This window comes from Bubalus bubalis, chromosome 9, assembly GCF_019923935.1.
Source record: "Bubalus bubalis isolate 160015118507 breed Murrah chromosome 9, NDDB_SH_1, whole genome shotgun sequence".
Taxonomy (NCBI): domain Eukaryota; kingdom Metazoa; phylum Chordata; class Mammalia; order Artiodactyla; family Bovidae; genus Bubalus; species Bubalus bubalis.
Window position 1 is genome coordinate 101,815,504 of NC_059165.1, and position 9,432 is coordinate 101,824,935.

The window sequence follows — 9,432 nt, forward strand, 5'->3', positions numbered from 1 at the left end:
GTGGGTTGCTGTTTCCTTCTCCAATGCATGAAAGTGAAAAGTCAAAGTGAAGTCGCTCAGTCGTGTCCGACTCCTAGTGACCCCATGGACTGCAGCCTACCAGGCCCCTCCGTCCATGGGATTTTTCCAGGCAAGAGTACTGGAGTTGGTTGGCATTGCCTTCTCCAATCCTGCTTGAGGACAGTTTCTGGAAAAAATCTTCTGGCTAATCCTGTTATCTTAAAATGTAGATTATGGGAGTGGGCCTAGTAAGGTCCTTACAACCTCCAGACATTCTTTTGATTCACTGTAATAACTAATTAAAAAGTATATAACTCCGTTGCTAACGCTAGCTAGGGGGCACTCTTTCTGCCGCCTTCTGATGTCTATGTCAGAAGCTTTCTCTATCTCTTTTATACTTTAATAAAACTTTATTACACAAAAGCTCTGAGTGATCAAGCCTCGTCTCTGGCCCCAGATTGAATTCTCCTCCTCTGGAGGCCAAGAATCCTGGCGTCTTTCCTGGCTCAGCAACAGTCTTTCAAAAGGAAACATGTTCTGTGGCATCCAAGATTTCTCAGGCTGAGGGGACCACAGCAGAGAGATTTTACAGCTCACTTAGCTTCTCATTAGGCACCTTTCTTCTGTAACACCCATACTCTGTACCTGATTTCCCCGGAGGGACAGGGGTCTGGACAGAAAGGAAATTTTTCCTGTTCATTCTTTGTTCCTAAGAGACCAGTTTACAAGGCAGGTGAATTCTGTTTTTATTACTCCTTCCCCTTTATTCTCCTGTATCCAAAGGTCTAAACCATCCCTGTAATTTATCCCAGTCCAAGCTAAAGTTTCCTCAAAGTCTAAGGTTAATAATTCTCACTTGATTAAGTCCCTCAGATCTTCCAAGTTTTCACTAGTGGTGAGTACATAACTACTGATATTTCTAAAAAATATTTTATGAGTATAACTTTGTCCTTTCATATAAAACCTTGGGCACTACACTCCTTGTCTCCCTGACATTCTGGCCAACTCAATTAGGATATTTATACTTATGTCAGAAGTTACGAGCTGTCTTTTAGTACTTTGTTATGTATGTTTTTAATTATGAGACAAATTTAGATATTTTTGTACATTGTAGCCTAACTTAGCACATTATAGGGATTGTCTGCTTTAATTTTAATATAAGTCTATGCCTGGAAAATTCCATGGATGGAGGAGCCTGGTGGGCTACAGTCCATGGGGTTGCAAGAGTCAGACATGACTGAGCGACTTTCTTTCTTTCTTTCTGTGGTGTGATGTAGTCTTCTTATATATTAACACTTCATTCTCCATTATAGAAATGACACATAGAGGGGTTTAATGTTCTGCCCAAAGCTATAAACCAAGAAAGGGATGGAGTCTTGTTTGAGAGTCTTGACTGTCAGAATGATTTTAGTTTGTAAGTTCTGTGGCAGTGATTCTCAATCAGAGATGACTTTGCAGCTGGTGATATTTTTTAGGGCCTAAGGGGATCCTACACATGTAATGCATAGGACAGTACCCAATACTTATAATTAATTATACTACCTCAAATACCATCAGTGAAAAGGTATAAAATTTATTCTAGTGTAGCACTTTTCTAACTTGATTATGTTTTAAAATTACCAAGAACTATAGTTCCAAATGCAAATTATGATTCAGCAGGTCTGATTCAAGGTACCAGGTATTCTGCATTTCTAACAATATCTTACACGTTCTTAATGCTGCAGGTCCTTGTCTGGGTATGCCAAGAAAATGATTCTGTTAAATTCAGGTGTAAACAGTTTTAGGTCTTCATCAAGAATCTTCCATGTATGTAATTTTGAATGATACATTTCACTCACTTTGTAATCAGTGGCAAATTCTGTTTGATTTTTTTAGTGGGAGAAGGTAATAGCTTATGGTGAATGGTGTTGGATTCAAGATCTCTGAAGACTTAACCTCAGGACCAGGGACCAGACTTGATCACACAAGAGCTATAATATAGCAGAGTTTTATTAAATTATAAAAAGGGACAGAGAAAGCTTCTGACCTAGACATCAGAAGGGGGACAGAGAGTGCCCCCCCGCCCCCTGCTAGTTTTAGCAAGCTGTTTGATGTCTATTTGAAAGCCATTAATCAGAGAGACATCTCAAGGCTGCTGGAGTTTTACCAGGCCCCTCTCCCACAATATGCATTTTTGTGATAGGATGGTACAAGGTGTGTCACCCCCCAGCAATAAACCAATAGATATGAATACTGGTTTGTTGAGCTATTATCAGCCCAAGGTTTGAGAAAAGGAAAAAAGTTAGTCTTTAGGTGGAACCATCTTGAAGAAAGCCAAATTCCAAAGCAAATACATAGCTTCACTAACATAGCTTAAGAAAAACATTTCCGTAAGAAAAACACATTGGTTAGCTCAAGGTTTGAGAAAAGTTAAGTTCAGGTGGAACCAGGTGTCATCACGTTAACACAGAATTTTAAGAGGAAAAAATCTGACACTTCATTTGTTTCATCCTGCCACATAAGGGAGAGAGAAAAAATGTCTGACACTTGCAGCCTATTTCCTCCGTTTGGAGACTCCTGGCTTTCCTGTCTGTTGCCTTTTCAAAGGCAAGGGTGGGATGATCTGAGAGACTAGCACTGAAATATGTACATTACCATATGTAAAATAGATGACCAGTGGAAAGGTGATTCATGAAGCAGGTGACCCAAAGCCAGGGCTCTGGGACAACCCAGAGGGATAGAGTGGGGAGGGAAGTGGGAGGAGGGTTCAGGATGGGGGAGACACATGCATACCTATGGCTGATTCATGATGATGTATGGCAAAAACCATCCCAATATTGTACAGCAATTATCCTCCAGTTAAAATTATTTTTTAAAATAAATTTTAAGTGACATCAAATGATATATATCTGAGAAAAGACCATTTAGTAGGCAGAATAAGATACTCAAAAGATGACCACACTCTATTCTTAAGACCTTTTGAATATCCTATCTTAGTTAGCAAGGGAAATACTGAAGTGGGTAACCTATCCATTCTCCAGGGGATCTTTGCATCCCAGGAATTGAATTGGGATCTCCTGCATTGCAGGCAGATTCTTTATCAGCTGAAATACCAGGGAAATCTGAGATTACATTAGCAGATGGAATAAAGTGGATAATCATTGATCTTGATATCAGATTAGCACAGATATTCAGCTTGGAATAATATAATCACAGTGGTCCTCTAAATGTGGAAGAGAAAGGAAGAATAATCAGTGTAAGATATTTTTAAATGATCTGCACCTAGCTTTGAAGATGGAGGAAAGACCATGAAACAAGAAATGCTGGTGGCCGCTAGAAGTGAAACAGCAAAGTGTACACATTGTCCTCTGGAGTGTCCAGGAGGATCACAGTCCTACATACATCATAATTATAGTTCATCAAGACAGTATGGTAGTGGCACAAAGACAGAAATATAGATCAATGGAACAAAATAAAAAGCCCAGAGATATATCCACGCACATATGGACACCTTATCTTTGACAAAACAGACAAGAATATACAATTGATTAAAGACAATCTCTTTAACAAGTGGTGCTGGGAAAACTGGTCAGCCACTTGTAAAAGAATGAAACTAGACCACTTTCTAACACCATACACAAAAATAAACTCAAAATGGATTAAAGATCTAAATGTAAGACCAGAAACTATAAAACTCCTAGAGGAGAACATAGGCAAAACACTCTCTGCCATAAATAACAGCGGGATCCTCTATGACCCACCTCCCAGAATATTGGAAATAAAAGCAAAAATAAACAAATGGGACCTAATTAAACTTAAAAGCTTCTGCACAACAAAAGAAACTATAAGCAAGGTGAAAAGACAGCCTTCAGAATGGGAGAAAATAATAGCAAATGAAGCAACTGACAAACAGCTAATCTCAAAAATATACAAGCAACTCCTACAGCTCAATTCCAGAAAAATCAATGACCCAATCAAAAATTGGGCCAAAGAACTAAATAGACATTTCTCCAAAGAAGACATACAGATGGCTAACAAACACATGAAAAGATGCTCAACATCACTCATTATCAGAGATGCTATGCTAAGTCACTTCAGTCGTGTCCGACTCTGTGTGACTCCATAGACAGCAGCCACCAGGCTTCCCCGTCCCTGGGATTCTCCAGGCAAGAACACTGGAGTGGGTTGCCATTTCCTTCTCCAACGCATGAAAGTGAAAATTGAAAGCGAAGTCGCTCAGTCATGTCCGACTCTTAGCGACCCCATGGACTGCAGCCTACCAGGCTCCTCCATCCATGGGATTTTCCAGACAAAAATACTGGAGTGGGGTGCCATCGCCTTCTCTGCATTATCAGAGAAATGCAAATCAAAACCACTATGAGGTACCATTTCACGCCAGTCAGAATGGCTGCGATCCAAAAGTCTACAAGCAATAAATGCTGGAGAGAGTGTGGAGAAAAGGGAACCCTCTTACACTGTTGGTGGGAATGCAAACTAGTACAGCCACTATGGAGAACAGTGTGGAGATTCCTTAAAAAACTGAAAATAGAACTGCCTTATGATCCAGCAATCCCACTGCTGGGCATACACACCGAGGAAACCAGAAGGGAAAGAGACACGTGTACCCCAATGTTCATCGCAGCACTGTTTATAATAGCCAGGACATGGAAGCAACCTAGATGTCCATCAGCAGATGAATGGACAAGAAAGCTGTGGTATATGTACACAATGGAGTATTACTCTGCCATTAAAAGAATACATTTGAATCAGTTCTAATGAGGTGGATGAAACTGGAGCCTATTATACATACTGAAGTAAGCCAGAAAGAAAAACACCAATACAGTATACTAACACATATATATGGAATTTAGAAAGATGGTAACAATAACCCTGTGTATGAGACAGCAAAAGAGACACTGATGTATAGAACAGTCTTTTGGACTCTGTGGGAGAGGGAGAGGGTGGGAAGATTTGGGAGAATGGCATTGAAACATGTGTAATATCATGTATGAAACGAGTTGCCAGTCCAGGTTCGATGCACGATACTGGATGCTTGGGGCTGGTGCACTGGGATGACCCAGAGGGATGGAATGGGGAGGGAGGAGGGAGGAGCGTTCAGGATTGGGAACACATTTATACCTGTGGTGGATTTATTTTGATATATGGCAAAACCAATACAATATTGTAAAGTTAAAAAATAAAATAAAAAAATAAAAAAAATAATTATAGTTCAATGAGACTTCAGACTTCTGAAGAATTTTAAGATACATACATGTTTTAAGCCACTAGCATGGTAATTTTAAGACAGGTATTTGTTTTAAGTCACTAGTATGGTAATTTGTTACAAGAGCATGTGTGCATGCTAAGTTGCTTGAGTCCTGTCTGACTCCTTGTGCCCCTATTGACTATAGCCACCAGGCTCCTCTGTCCATGAGATTCTCCAGGCAAGAATACTGGAGTGCGTTGCCATGGCCTCCTACAGGAGGTCTTCCCAAACCAGGGATGGAACCTGAGTCTCTTGCAGGAACAATAAAAATTTAATATAGATATGTGTCCAATTAGATGTTGTTCTTGGAGTTGAGTTTAAACCTTTCAGTTCAATCAGTGAGCTACCCTTAGCTAGAGGTATTTTGTGTTGAAATTATACTTAAACAGAAAGAGAAAATTGAGTCCTTTTTAAGGTATTCTCATTAGCTCCTATAGAGAACTTTTCATTGCCTAAATGTAAATGTGGTTTTAACTTTGAGGTCTTTGAGGATTTAAGATGAGAAAAGTAAATCATTATTAATATTAAAGGCACACATTCTGCTTAAAAACTTTCTGTCAAAATTTCTAAATTCCTTCTATTTTCTGTTATTGCAAGCATCTGTTCTTTTCGCTTCCATTCTTCTAACTTGCTCTCAAGGTTTCTTTCAACGTGGGATGGAATTACAAATGAGACTGTAGGCATGTTCATATATGTGTGAGCATATTTATTTCAGAGAAAGTTTTATACAGATGCGGGCACATGTATACATACATGTACTCCTAACCTTGAACATGGTTTGTGGACTCCACAAAACATTTCTGTACATTTCATTCATTTTCACAACATCCATAGGGTGTTATCTTATATTTTCTTCATAAATAAATAAAACTGAGACTCAGGTCAATTACAGTATTAACAATAACATTTCAAAGAAATTAAAACTTGCTCTGCACCTTTTAGACTATCAAGAAATGAACCATGTACTGTGTACTGCTAATTTTTGAAATTCAGAAAATTGTATACCTTAAAAATTGGCAGTTTATTGTATGTAATTACTCTTCAATGACTTAGCTAGAATTTCAAATTTTGAGTGTTGCATTGCTCAGAGTAATAAGTAAAGTCCATGTAGTTGAGTCACACCTGAAATTGAGAGATATCTCTTTAGGACTAAAACAAAGTCTCATATATGGATATATGAATAGTGAAATTAATATAAAGAAATTACCATTTGATAAACTCAGTTTTTTTCTTTTAAACTAAAGACTAACCTACCTATATCAAAAGAAGAAATTTACATAAAGTGGCTCAAAAAACAATAGCACTAACTGCACACCCCATCATGGAGGTAACTTGAAAACACAAAATAGAGTCTGACAGCTGACAGTAGACCCATGAAGAAGAGACTGTCAGATTAAATCCTTATTGTGCATTCCTATTTGAGACTAAAGACATTATGTTAAACCATTTCCTTTTAGGACAACTTGTTATGCAGGAACAAACTGATAAAATAATCCAAGTGAACAGCTGAGTGAAGTTATAATAACATGTGGCTTCTCACTGTAGGCATTTGCTCTGATATTTGAATAGCATTTATAATTACTCAGTTATTCAAGTCTGTTTCATATAACTGTATTAAAAACTGAATCCACTGAGGTTTCATATAGGTAACCATGCCAGGTTAAAAGGATATGCCTGTTTGTTCAAAACTCTGTGACTCTGAATCACAGGACCAGGAGGAATTTGAGCTCCCTAGTGAGCTGTACTTTGGAAAGAAATATATATTTACATTGCTCACTCAACATCTTTTAGTGGTCATGATAAAACTTAAAATGGGGAAGATGATTTCATTTAGAACAATGAAAGGAATCATAATCATAGGCAAAAATGTAAGTTTTTCAAGTAGAAAAATAAAGATGATTCAAAATAAAATATAATTACACCAAAAAATCCTTCATGCCAATGATAAATGCCTTTATATATGGACATTGATCTTACATACATCAGTAAGTAAATTCTACACCAGAAAAAATAATTTGCATAGTTAAAATCTGATATAAATATGTGCTTCATTTTAGTTAGGGTCTTCTTAGATTCTAGACTTCATTACATCAAACTCTTTATTGAAATTGGTGTTTCACATAGACTACCATTGGGGACATGCATTGATGATCAGGTTTTCCAGTGACTCTGATAATGGTGGCTCAGCAGGTAAAGAATCTGTCTTCAATGCAGGAGATGGAGGAAATGCGGGTTAGATCCCTAGGTAGAGAAGATCCCTTGAGGTAGAAAATAGTAACCCACTCCAGTATTGTTGCCTGAAAAATCCCACAGACAGAGTTTGGTGGGCTACAGTCCATGGGGTCGCAAAAAGTCAGACACAACTGAGCAACTGAGCACACACTGGTAACCAATATGCACACTGAGCTAAATAAAGAACAAGATCCTAGTAGGAATAAAATGGAATGCCTTGTTGTGAAACATACTATATGTTAAAGTCTACAATTTGGGGAAGAGAAATTATGGTAGTGATGTGCAAAAGGAATAACGAACAGAAAGTGATAAATTGAGGTTTCATACTCTACACTCTTATGAAATTATGTCATTGGATGGATTCAGTCATCAAGGTAGTTTTTCTTTTCCAAAAAGTAACAGGACTCAGGATTATTCACTCAGTAAAATGAAATAAATTTGATCTGTATATAACATTTCACAAAGAAATTATTATTAGGAGATGCACCTAGTCTTATGAGATATATGGGCTTTTCCATATATTTCACTTAAGGATGTGAATCAATTTGGGAGAGTATAAAAATGACAAAGGATAAAGCATAGATGACCGAACAGAAAAATTAATGAAGTGAATTGCTGAAATTGTATAGAGAAGTTGAAATCAAAGAAATGGAAATAGCAGACAATAAGCCGAAGGAGCAAGTGCGATTTTCACAATCTGATCAGAGAAGCATAATATGTGGCCCTGAGGCTTTAACCCTGCTATCGTGTGCATTGCTTTAGCCCAAGAACAAATGACCTTGATACAGTTTCCATCCCAAAACATCTTTTCAGAGCCCTCTTTATGTCTTTATTTCTTAGACTGTAGATGAAGGGGTTCAGCATGGGTGTGACCACAGTGTACATCACTGAAGCTGCAGCACTAGACAGTGAGCTGTGGCTAGCAACAGAGCTAAGGTACACTCCTAAACTTGTACAATAAAATAAGGAGACAACTGAGAGGTGAGATGCACAGGTGGAAAATGCTTTACACTTCCCCTGAGCTGAAGAGATTCTATATACAGAGGACACTATCTTGGAGTAAGAGTAAAGGATACCAGTCAGGGTACCACCACCCAGAAGTCCAGCTCCAAATTGCATCATCATGTTATTGAGAAAGGTGTCAGAATAGGCAAGTTGGACCAGCTCTTTTATTTCGCAAAAAAAGTGAGGGATTTCCAAATCTGTACAAAAAGACAGTCTCAGCACCATTAAGCTGTGTAACAAGGAATACAGAACACTCATTATCCAGAATATCAGAACCAGCAGTCCACAAAGCTGGGGGCTCATGATGACCATGTAGTGCAGGGGGTGGCAGATGGCCACATACCGGTCATAAGCCATCACAGTCAGGAGAAAGTCATCTAATCCTGCAAACAGAATGTAAAAATATATCTGGGTGATGCAGCCTTCATAGGTGATACCTTTGCTCTCTGGATGTTCCACAGCATCTTCGGAATGGTGGTTGAGGTGAAACAGATGTCTACAAAGGACAGGTTGGAGAGGAAGAAGTACATGGGGGTGTGGAGATGGGAGTCTGAGCTGACGGCCAAGATAATGAGCAGGTTTCCAAACACAGTGATCAGGTACATGAAGAGGAAAAGCCCAAATATGAGGGGCTGCAGTTCTGATTCCCCTGAAAGTCCCAGAAGAAGAAGAAAATTTGAGCTTTGTGTACCTTTTCCTGATTCCATGTGGTAGAGGTGACTATTGGAGGGAAAAAAGAAATAGCATGAGTAGTTTTCACTCAAACTGGCCTAACTCACATAGCTTAACTATTTTAATTTCTCTTTGCTGTCAAAGAACTGATGTTAATATGTTATATGGAGATAAATCCTCCTTGAGGGTATACCTCATTTCACCTCTGACTAGAAATTTTTGTCCCATTCTCAATAAATTCCAAAGACTTCTTAATTTACAGTTTTAATGAAAACTCC

At 38.4% G+C, this 9,432-nt stretch overlaps 1 pseudogene; it reads right to left on the reverse strand.

The window, feature by feature from the left end:
• Positions 1-8,218: 8,218 nt before the first annotated feature.
• Positions 8,219-9,201, reverse strand: LOC102389844 (annotated as a pseudogene).
• Positions 9,202-9,432: the final 231 nt, after the last annotated feature.